This window comes from Mauremys reevesii, linkage group 3 (assembly GCF_016161935.1).
Source record: "Mauremys reevesii isolate NIE-2019 linkage group 3, ASM1616193v1, whole genome shotgun sequence".
Taxonomy (NCBI): domain Eukaryota; kingdom Metazoa; phylum Chordata; order Testudines; family Geoemydidae; genus Mauremys; species Mauremys reevesii.
The window spans coordinates 47027924-47038772 of NC_052625.1; the positions used below are offsets into that span (position 1 = coordinate 47027924).

General features: G+C 42.4%; 1 long non-coding RNA gene across 1 annotated transcript; it reads right to left on the reverse strand.

Moving 5' to 3' along the window:
* Positions 1 to 1590: 1590 nt before the first annotated feature.
* Positions 1591 to 7651, reverse strand: LOC120401293. Its single transcript, XR_005596372.1, has 3 exons — positions 7607 to 7651; positions 3117 to 3159; positions 1591 to 1822 (listed from the first exon to the last, which is right to left on the reverse strand). It is a non-coding gene; the product is annotated as an uncharacterized LOC120401293 (long non-coding RNA).
* Between the last annotated feature and the right edge of the window lie 3198 nt (positions 7652 to 10849).

The following is a 10849-nucleotide window of genomic DNA, read 5'->3' on the forward strand; positions in this document are numbered from 1 at the left end:
CTAGTGTTTTTCCCAAGCCTCACTCTTTGAGAGAAGAAGTGAACCTCCATATATGGGATGTAAACAAGAGCTCTTGCCTTTCATCTTGACAGGACTAGGCCTTTTAGGGCTTTCAAGTGGCTTTTGATCTCAGGTGCGGAACTAATTGAAAGGACATCCGATTTCCACTGAAAGACTGTCAAAATGGTTTGCAGGATGCTTCTTAACCTGTTATGAAGCCTTGGGGATTCATCCCCCCTCCCAAGGGTGTTTGCTGAGTCCACCAGGACCAAATCTATCTACTGAAAAACATATTTATCTTAGACATCTGCAGGACAGCCACCTGGCCTTCAGTGCACATATTTTCCCAGCATTATGCTCTTGTGCCTGCTACCAGAACTGATGCACTTTGGTGATTTTTTTATTTTACCATCTGTACTGAATCCACCTCCTCAGCAACCTCCTGCATAATTGAGGTACCACTCCTGACATGGAGCACCCACAGGGACACTATTCGAAGTGATTTACCTTGCACAATTATTGGAGTTCTTTGAGATGTGTCTCCTGAATGGTGCGTCACTACCTGCCCTCCTTTATTCTCTGCCTCTGAGTCCACTGAACTTCCAACAGTGAGAAGAAACTGAAATGGCAGCGGGTCCACCTCCCCCTTCCCCCATATGCCTTCTTACCAGACCATGAGGCTATCTAGGACACATGAGGACACTATTGATGAAAATCTCCAATCTAGACCATATAGGTGCATGCACATCCTGATGAGGAGCACCAATAGGGACACAATCTTGAAGAACTTGAGTTACTAAACAAGGTAAGTAACCTCTCCTATTGTCATATATAGACTATAATCAGCTAAGAAGCATTTAGTGATAGTTTAAAAAAAAACAACCTCGGATCATAACAAAAATTGAAATTAGACTGGGGTGATACAGTTCTGATAGTGAGAGCTTCCCCTCCTCAGCCTTTACCCATTAGTACTGAACTGAATTTCTGAAACCTGGGAATAAGTTGGCACTTTTAACTTCTGGGTCAGGACCGAAAATACCATAACTTAATGGGAAAAGCTGTTTGTTAGGGTCTGGGCCCGGCAGCTGAAGTGAGCCCCAACACAATAGGTAAATAGTAGGTGCCATGGTGCACAGTTGATGGTTTCTAGCACAGACTCTAGGAAGAGCAGATGAATCCCCTCAAAACCTGACCTGAAGAAAGGGGCGGGTGCAGACACCATGGCCATTAGTGTCCATGGTATACATTGCAGCAGAATAGGGATAGGACTCGTGGTGCAAAAAAAAAAAAAAGGAGGTTTGTGAAATCCCGGTCCAACGTTTTGTGTGCTTAAGTGAACTTAACTCAGCAAAAGGATGATATTTCTGTGTTTCAACTTAGTTACTGTGGCCTGGGGAAATTAACCCTGTTTTGGTTATGATAGCAAAAAAGTGGGACAACAGTAATCCTGGGCCCCAAAGGGAAATCTAGGTCCAAAATAAGGCACGATGCACTTGATGTCAATTTTTTATTCATGATTTTATATACAAGTAAAAATAAACAATTACTAGACACTTGAAACAAGTTTCTAGAATACTTTTTTTTCCCAAAAGGCACTGTATTATCATTTGACCTGAGAAATGTGTCAAACAGGTATTATGGTTAGAGTATGAGGCTAAAACTAGATTCCTCTGGGTTCTGTTCCTTTCCCAGTTCTTCTACCAATTCACAGTGTTATCATGGATAAGTCCTGTAGCCTCTCTATTCCTCTCTTTGCTCAGGGAAGTTTGCAAATATTTCCCCTGGTGACAGCAACATGGGAAGCCAAATTTGCAATATTTTCCTACAGTAGACAAAGTGTCTGTATCATATTTTCCTCATGTGTGAAATATGGATAATACCGATCTCACAAGGGTGTTGTGACGCTTAATTAATTAATGTTGGTAAGGCACATTGAATGCATAGATGAAAGGCTCTATATACTTATTTGAATTAAGATTGCATGTAGAGATGCCCTGCCTATCAGGAATGAAGCCCCTAGGGGTGGCTCTAACTTTTCTGCCGCCCCAAGAAAAACAAACAAACAAACAAAAAACAAAACAAAACAAAACGCCCTGCCGTAACAACCACCCCCTAGTGCTGCCCCACCAAAACAAAAACAACCCCCCCAGTGCCGCCCCACTGAACCAAAAACAAAACAAAAACAACCCCTTCCAGCGCTGCACGCCGAATCAAAAACAAAACAAAAAAAACCCGCGCTGCCCTGCCGAACCAATCCCCCCCAGCGCTGCCCCGCCCTGCCGAACCAAAAACAAACAAACCCCAGCGCTGCCCCCCTGAACCAAAACCAACCCCCCTGAGTGCTGCCCCGCTGCACCAAAAACAACACCCCCCCCGAGTGCCACTCTGCCAAACCAAAAACAACAACCCCGCCCCCCGAGCGCCACCCCGCTGAACCAAAACAAAAAAAACCCCCGAGCGCCGCCCTGCCACCCCAAGATTGACCGCCCGTTACAAGGTGCCACCCCAAGCACGTGCTTGGTCGGCTGGTTCCTGGAGCTGGCCCTAGAGGCCCCCATGTACTCTGTACAAACAGAGTAAAAGATGGCACCCATCCTAGAGAGTTTATAATGTAGTTAAATATATCAGTACTGAACTGTTGGACAAACAGAACTTGGACCTATGAATCTAGACCTATAGTTTGCCTGACAAACCAGACTGATGCTCAGGAAATGACTACATGTGCATGTACACATTAACAGAAACTGACAACAGAAAGAAAGAAACCTCAATGGGCAAACCTTTTGGATGACTGACTGCACTCTTTTGAAGTTCCTTTCCATTGCATTCACCAGTTACTTAAAAAATATCCCACAGCAAAAAGAGAGGAATTAGACCTTCAGGGGACTTCTAATTAGGAATTAGACTTTCAGGGGCAATAAATTCCAGCCTCCAATCCAATCCTGCTCCTTACTATGGTAATTCATTCACATACTTATGTAGCTGCCAAATCCTTGCAAATTCTACACTCCGCTTCTGTAATTGTGTTGGAGACAACGTGTGCAGGTCTCAGATTTTTACATCAATAATTCATTTTGGTAATTCATTAACCCCATTCTTGTTAAACCTTGACCTACCAATAAGAGGATTCCTCCTGGTCACTGCCCTTAGGAAATGCATCTGCAACAGAGAGAACAGGGTAAGCCAAAGAAAATAAATAGGCTAACTGTTGCCAACAGATGCTTGCTCTTTTCTTTTTAAAGAGAAAATTAATAATGTTTTAATACCATGATCAGTCTCAGCCTTTACATTTCGAGGTGCTCCAGGGGCTGGATATTTTACAATATGTAATACTGAAGTGGAGTTTTCTCTTTTAAATGGAAAATGTAAGAAGGATCCATCATCAGGAAGATTTTGGAATTAAGCTCCTGCCAAGGCCATCACGGCTGCATGAAAAAGTGATGTGGATTTTTAACCAGCCTTTGAGACAACTGACGCAGCAGCATGTGTGATTGCAGCTTTAGGAACTTTTCTGCAGCAGAAAGGGTGGGGTCTGCCAAAGGCATTGGGGAGCAGTGCTCTATTAGGAAAGCTGACAGAGTGGCAAGCTTCATGATTTTCTGGCGAGGTGGAAAATTTAATATTATTTACTGAAGTGAATTTAGTGTCGCTGATGGGAGCCTGATTTATACACAGATGCCTCTAGTTCAGGGGTAGGCAACCTATGGCACGGGTGCCGAAGACGGCACACGAGCTGATTTTCAGTGGCACTCACACTGCTTGATTCAGGGGGCTCTGCATTATAATTTAATTTTAAATGAAGCTTCTTAAACATTTTAAAAACCTTATTTACTTTACATACAACAATAGTTTAGTTATATACTATAGACTTATAGAACGAGACCTTCTAAAAACATTAAAATGTGTTACCGGCACGCAAAACCTTAAATTAGAGTGAATAAATGAAGACTCGGCACAGCACTTCTGAAAGGTTGCCAACCCCTGCTCTAGTTGTAGCAACAAGGGGTCAGATTCAAAGGTATTTAAGCATCTAAAGATGCAGACAGGCCCCTGGTGGAATTTTCAGAAGCACCTAGGTGTCTAATTTCCATTGAAATCCAAAGGAGTTAGGTGCCTAGCTCCTTTATAAAATCCCACTAGGTGCTCATCTGTATCTTTATAGAATCACAGAAGTGGAAGGGACCTCGAGAGGTCATCTAGTCCAGTCCCCTGCCCTCATGGCAGAACTAAGTATTATCTAGACCAGTCCTGACAGGTGTTTGTCTAACCTGCTCTTAAAAATTTCCAATGATGTAGATTCCACAACCTCCCTAGGCAATTTATTCCAGTGCGTAACCTCCCTGACAGTTAGGAAGTTTTTCCTAATGTCCGACCTAAACCTCCCTTGCTGCAATTTAAGCCCATTGCTTCTTGTCCTAACCTCAGAGGTTAAGAAGAACAATTTTTCTTCTTCCTCCTTGTAACCACCTTTTATATACTTGAAAACTATTAGCATGTCCCCTCTCAGTCTTCTCTTTTGCAGACTAACCAAACCCAATTTTTTCAATCTTCCCTCATAGGTCATGTTTTCTAGACCTTTAATCATACTTGTCACTCTTCTCTGGACTGTCTCCAATTTGTCCACGTCCTTCCTGAAATGTGGCACCCAGAACTGGACACAATACTCCAGTGGAGGTCTAATCAGCGCAGAGTAGAACGGAAGAATTACTTTGTGTGTCTTGCTGCTGTTAATACATACCAGAATGATGTTTGCTTTTTTTGCAACAGCGTTACACTGTTGACTCATATTTAGCTGGTGATTCACTATGATGCCCAGATCCCTTTCTGCAGTACTCCTTCCTAGGCAGTCATTTCCCATTTTGTATGAGTGCAACTGATTGTTCCTTCCTAAATGGAGTACTTTGCATTTGTCCTTATTGAATTTCATCCTATTTACTTGAGACCATTTCTCCAGTTTGCCCAGATCATTTTGAATTTTAATACTACCCTCCAAAGCACTTGCAACCCCTCCCAGCTTGGTATCATCTGCAAACTTTACAAGTGTGCCAAAGGCGGCACATGGCATACTCTCTATGCCATTATCTAAATCACTGATGAAGATACTGAACAGCACCAGACCCAGCACTGATCCCTGCAGGACCCCACTCGTTATGCCCTTCCAGCATGACTGTGAACCACTGATAACTATTCTCTGGGAATGGTTTGTAGAGACTGTCCAGTTTGTCCAATGTACATGGCAGAGGGGCATTGCTTACACATGCTGGCATATATCACATTGGTAGATGTTCAGGTGAACGAGCCCTTGATGGTGTGGCTGATGTGGTTAGGTCCTATGATGGTGTCTCTTGAATACATATGTGGACAGAGTTGGCAACGCGGTTTGTTGCAGGGATTGGTTCCTGGATTAGTGTTTCTGTTGTGACAAACCGGACAGTCTCTACGCAAACAAATAAATGGACACAAATCAGTCATCAGGAATTGTAACATTCAAAAACCAGTAGGAGAGTACTTCAATCTCCCTGGACACTCAATAACAGACTTAAAGGAGGCAATTCTTCAACAAAAAAACTTCAAAGAGAGACTTCAACGAGAAACTGCAGAACTGGAATTAATTTGAAAACTTGACACCATCAAATTAGACCTGAATAAAGACTGGGAGTGGCCGGATCACTACAAAAAATAATTTTCCCTCTGTTGATACTCACACCTTCTTGTCAACTGTTGAGAATGGGCCACATCTACGATGATTGAACTGGCCTCGTTAGCACTACAAAAAGTAATTTTCCCTCTGTTGATATTCACCCCTCCTGTCAACTGTTGGAAATGGGCCACATCCACCCTGATTGAATTGGCCTCGGTCACACTGACCCCCCCGACACACACTTTGTAAGGCAACAACCATCTTTTCATGTGCTGTGTAGTTATACCTGCCTACTGTATTTTCCACTCCATGCATCTGATGAAGTGGGTTATAGCCCACAAAAGCTTATGCCCAAATAAATTTGTTAGTCTCTAAAGTGCCACAAGGACTCCTAGTTGTTTTTGCTGATACAGACTAGCACAGCTACCCCTCTGAAACCTAACTGTATACTGTTTGCTGTGGAATGATCTGCTTAGAAATAACTAGAACATTTCCAGTTAAGATTACTTGTTACAGGATGTGCGCTAGAATTAACCAATGTGCTCTCACGAGACTAAATAAGTATCCTCCTGTGTAGTAATACATGACTTCTTAACATGCTTTTGATAACTGTGAAAAGAAATAAGAGCAGCTTGTTCAAAACAGTGATTTTTCTGTCTGGTTTCTTGACACATAGGAACATGGGTTTTACAAAACTCTTGAGCCAATGTATGGGTCAGCCTTGAAGGGGCACTGAGAGAAATGGATATATAAAGCAGTGGACCTTCTGCCTGGTGATTATTATTAAACAGATATTTTAAACCTCTCTCTTTGACCAGCATATCCCTGGTCTGCAAAACCTTCCCCTCGCCTCCTGCAAATCCCTCCTTGAAGCTGACTTGCAAAATGGTGGGGAACATGGGCTTTTATTGCTTCTTTATGATCTATAAAGGACTAGTAAAATATATATTTTTTTAATTTTCCCCTTCCCCTCTTTTCCCTAATTGATTATTAGAAACTTAGGTCTTTTCTAAGCTGGAAAACTCTTCAATAACTAGACAACTAATGCAATAGTGAAATCATAGCTGAAAATTTAGCTTTTGACCAGGGAAAGGATTTCGAGGCTGATCATCTAAAATGCATTTGTTGTCAATAGCTAATTAATATTTTCAATAGAGGAAGCCTTTGTTAAAGATTCAACACCTTTACCTTTTCAACGGTGGTGTTAAATACCTGCAATAAACTCTGGTAGGAGCTGAGGTAATTAGACTGACCTTCGATTGTGGTAACTGAAAGCAGGACTAAACACCTGCAACTATTTCCCCCAAACACCCACATTTGGGGGTGGGGTGGGGGTTCAGTGGGGCTGTTTTAGCTCATGGTAGTTTTCCACTATGCATCAATATAGTCTTAACTAAATACATCACAATGTAAATCATAGGTCTGAATCATTTGCTTATAAGGGATAAATTCTGCTCTAGTGAACTTATTTCAAAAGGGTTATTCTAAAAGCATGAGTGTGCTTTAATTTGAAAAATATCCCAATGGTGCAAATATATAGATTTTCTTTTGAAAGATCAACTTGACAGGATGAATGATGAGGGCTACATTTTGTCTGGCATTTTCTGATGGAACATTTTTCGATCAGAAAATGCTGATTTGTTGAAATCACCTTCTGCAGGAAAGTTTCAACTTCAGCAGCAAGGTACTGTGAAGGCAGGACCCCCCAGTACTACAGGCTCCCAAACCAGAATGAATTTTTTGCAGAAATGTGAAATTTCCCATGGGAAGAAATTCTAGTTCTCGCTCAGCTGTAATTATCATTATTTTATTGTGGTAGCTTCAAAATGCCCCAGTCCAGCGTGGCAGCCATCTTTTGCTAGGAAGTGTACAAACACTCAAGACATAACCTTTGTCCTGAAGTGTTTATAATCAAATCTGAAACAAGACACACGTGAGATAACTGTAACAAGATAATGCAGTTACCTGACTACTGCTCATCACCGTAGCCACCATTGGCTGGCTGATTTCTTTTGGCATCACAGCAGAAGTGGGTCTTGAGGATTTCAAAGATGAGAGGATAGTAGGGAGAAGAGGACTGGAAGGGCTAATAAAATTCAAAATGGGATTTTCAAAAACACTTGTCACTGGCTGAATGCTGCTTCTCAATCCCATATTCTGTTTTTCTGAGCTGTACCATTGATAGTAAATGTACTAGGATTTTAAAATAGTGTTAGATATTAATTAGGCCTAGTCTACACCCAGTTTTTGTATTGGTAGCAAGGCAGTCACCCTGCTCCGGTGTAGCAGGGTTAAAAACAGCCCTGGGAAAGGGCTGCCCCGGGGAGACAATCAGGAGCAGGCTTGAGGCAACCAATCAGGATCAGGCTGGGAGTATAAGAACGCCTAAGGGAGGTGCTGGGTCACAGTCTCTCTCCAGCCTTGGAGGGAGCAGGACTTAGCTGCTTGGGAATAGGGTACTTGAAGCAGAGCAGAGCAGTGCTGGGGAAGGGCAAGAGGATCTGTGGAGCTCCAGTCTGCCCCAGGCTGAGGCCTTTATAAAGGCGTATGCAGGTACTGGGGCCAGGAGGTGCAGCCCCCTTGCCAATAATGAGGGGTCTTTACAGACTGCAGTTTGCCCTAGTGAGAGGGGACTAGATGACTGGCAGTAGCCGATGAGGCAAAGTGGGTGTAGAGGGTTAGGGGTTCCTCTGGGAGGGGAGACCCAGCATGTGGGGATACTGCAGTGGGCAGAACCCCAGGATAAGGGGCACCGGGGTCTGGGAGGGACACAGGGGCATGAAGCAGGCGAGACACCAGCCACCAGGAGGTGCTCTGAATACTGGATGAGTTAATTCCCAAATGACCAGCAGGTGGCACCGTGTGGGTGAGTCTTCAGTCTGTCACAGTTGGTTAGGGATGTGATTTTTTTTAACCAATTAAAGTAGGTAAAACTCAATTAGTGTAGACACAACTGTAGCAGTATAAGTGTGTTTATATCAGCATAGCTTATTTCCCCTTACCCTATGGGAATGGCTATACTGCTATACAGGCATGTCTCATCTTACGCTGGGGTTACGTTCCGCTGTCACACGTAAAGCAAAAATCGCATATAGTCAAAATTACATTGAGTGTAAGGGCGGGCAGAATCGCCCGCACTACAGGTACAGTATTGAATTTTTTTTTTTTGCCAACTGTGCAAAGCTGAATTTACGCATGTTAAATGCGCGTAAGATGAGACTCGCCTGTATAAACTTTCACACCGGTGTAGTTACAGTGGCACAATTTGTGTGTATAGACAAGGCCTTAGACTGTGTGGAAGCTTGCATTGCTTTTGCTGTAGCTCTTCAGTGGCTAACTAGAGGATTTACTGGCTGCAGCAGTCCATCTGACACTTTCCACAAGCACTGCATTCGCTTTAAATTCAACCCGGTTTCAGTGCAGAGAGTGAGGACGCAGTAAAAATTCAGAGGCACACATAATGATTGCAGTCTGTTGCATACCCTGGTGCCTTGGATGCTGATGGGTACCAAAGCCTGCAGCCCGCTATCATGTTACTTGGATAATAGCCAGGGCTGGGCAGCTTGTCGGTTTTTCAGCTGAAGTCATCATCATTTATCTAAATGTAGGTCAGCATGTACATGGTATTTTTTAAACTGAGAAATCTAGCTGCCATATGAAAGTGGAACAGTGCTGGATTCCCTATCTCCCATGCAACTCGACCCCAACTGAATACAAAATCAATCTTATTTGTCATTCTTTGTTTATTTACCCTACAGGCCTAAGAGATCATATAGCTACATTTTAGCAAATTTGGGCATCTATCCTTTTTGGGCTCCCAAGATACCAAGCTGGAACACATGCATTAGCTCTATAGCGACCCTTCCTAGCTCTCTCCTGTTAGAGTTGTTTTTTGGTCAATTTATTCTTAGGTTGACAGGAACCCAGACAATGGAAGCTATTGTGTATTTTGCACTCCTTACTTGTAAATCCGTTTTAAAAACAGGAGTCATTAGCAAATGCACAAGCTTATTTCCTTTACCACTCTATTTTAATTCAGAATAATGCTGAGTATGCTACTGACTTTCAGAACAAGCAGAGCATAATTTAACAGATGTGAGATTATGCACTCATTTCCTGAAGCAGTGAGTTAGAACCCTTTAACTTGTCACACCAAATAGCCACAGAAATACTGTAAGATACAATGGCAAGTCTAATTAATGTTTTTAAAAAAGTGTGTGTGCAAATGAAAGATAAAACTCTGAAGGGGTAGGAAAATTGTGTGTGCAATCAACTACTTCCAAGGACAACACAAGTTTATTTTGTCAACAGCATATTGTTGATAATTCAGAAAAACTACATGAGGATTCTGCTATCCATCCAACAAAGGGGTTCACACATAGTTTGCTGACTCCATAGGTTCAGATCTTCCAAAAGAAAATTCTTAAATCTCATTTTTGATATTCCACTAAAGGATGCAACTCAACAGCTTTTCAGTTGGAATTGGGAAGCCAAATGTTTCTAAATGATAACAAGAAACCATTCAGTACCAATTATTTAGACATTTATGTGCTGAAACAGGGTAAGAGATAAGGGAGCGAAGTCCTACAAAATATCATGAGAACATTCCAACCAGCAATCAGATGGCTGGTTCATCAGTGTTTCCTCAGCTCCTCTTGCACTGTAGAAATCCCTCAGGGATCTGTCTTTGTCTCTCTCCTTGTTCTCTAGTCATGGGTGACTTGTACTCTCATGACTAACTGCCATGTCTGCCAATGACCTCCAAAATGTACCATTCTGCCCCATTATAATCTCTGTCTTTGCAACATCTCATCTTGGATTTCTTAGCACCAGCATGGTGAAAAACCAGTTCCTAGCCTTTGCTCCTAAATTCCCTGCTTTACCTATGGGGCTCTGCTGCTAATTCTACTACCTTCTCCAACATGCAGGTGCTTAGCCTTTGTGTCATAATCAATTCTTATTTCTCCTTCTCTTCCTCTACATTCATGTTTTTACTAAATGCTGGCAAAATATTTAAAATCTGTCCTTCCTCTTCATCTTTGTCATCATAAATCTTACTGGAGTTCTGGTCAATTCACATGTTGACTACCACCACTGCCTTCCTTTAGTGCCTTCCTGACTTCATCATTACTGTATTATTATTATTGATTTGCATTGCAGTACTGTCCCGAGGCCCTAGTCAGCGGTTGGGTCCCCCTTTGTGCTAGA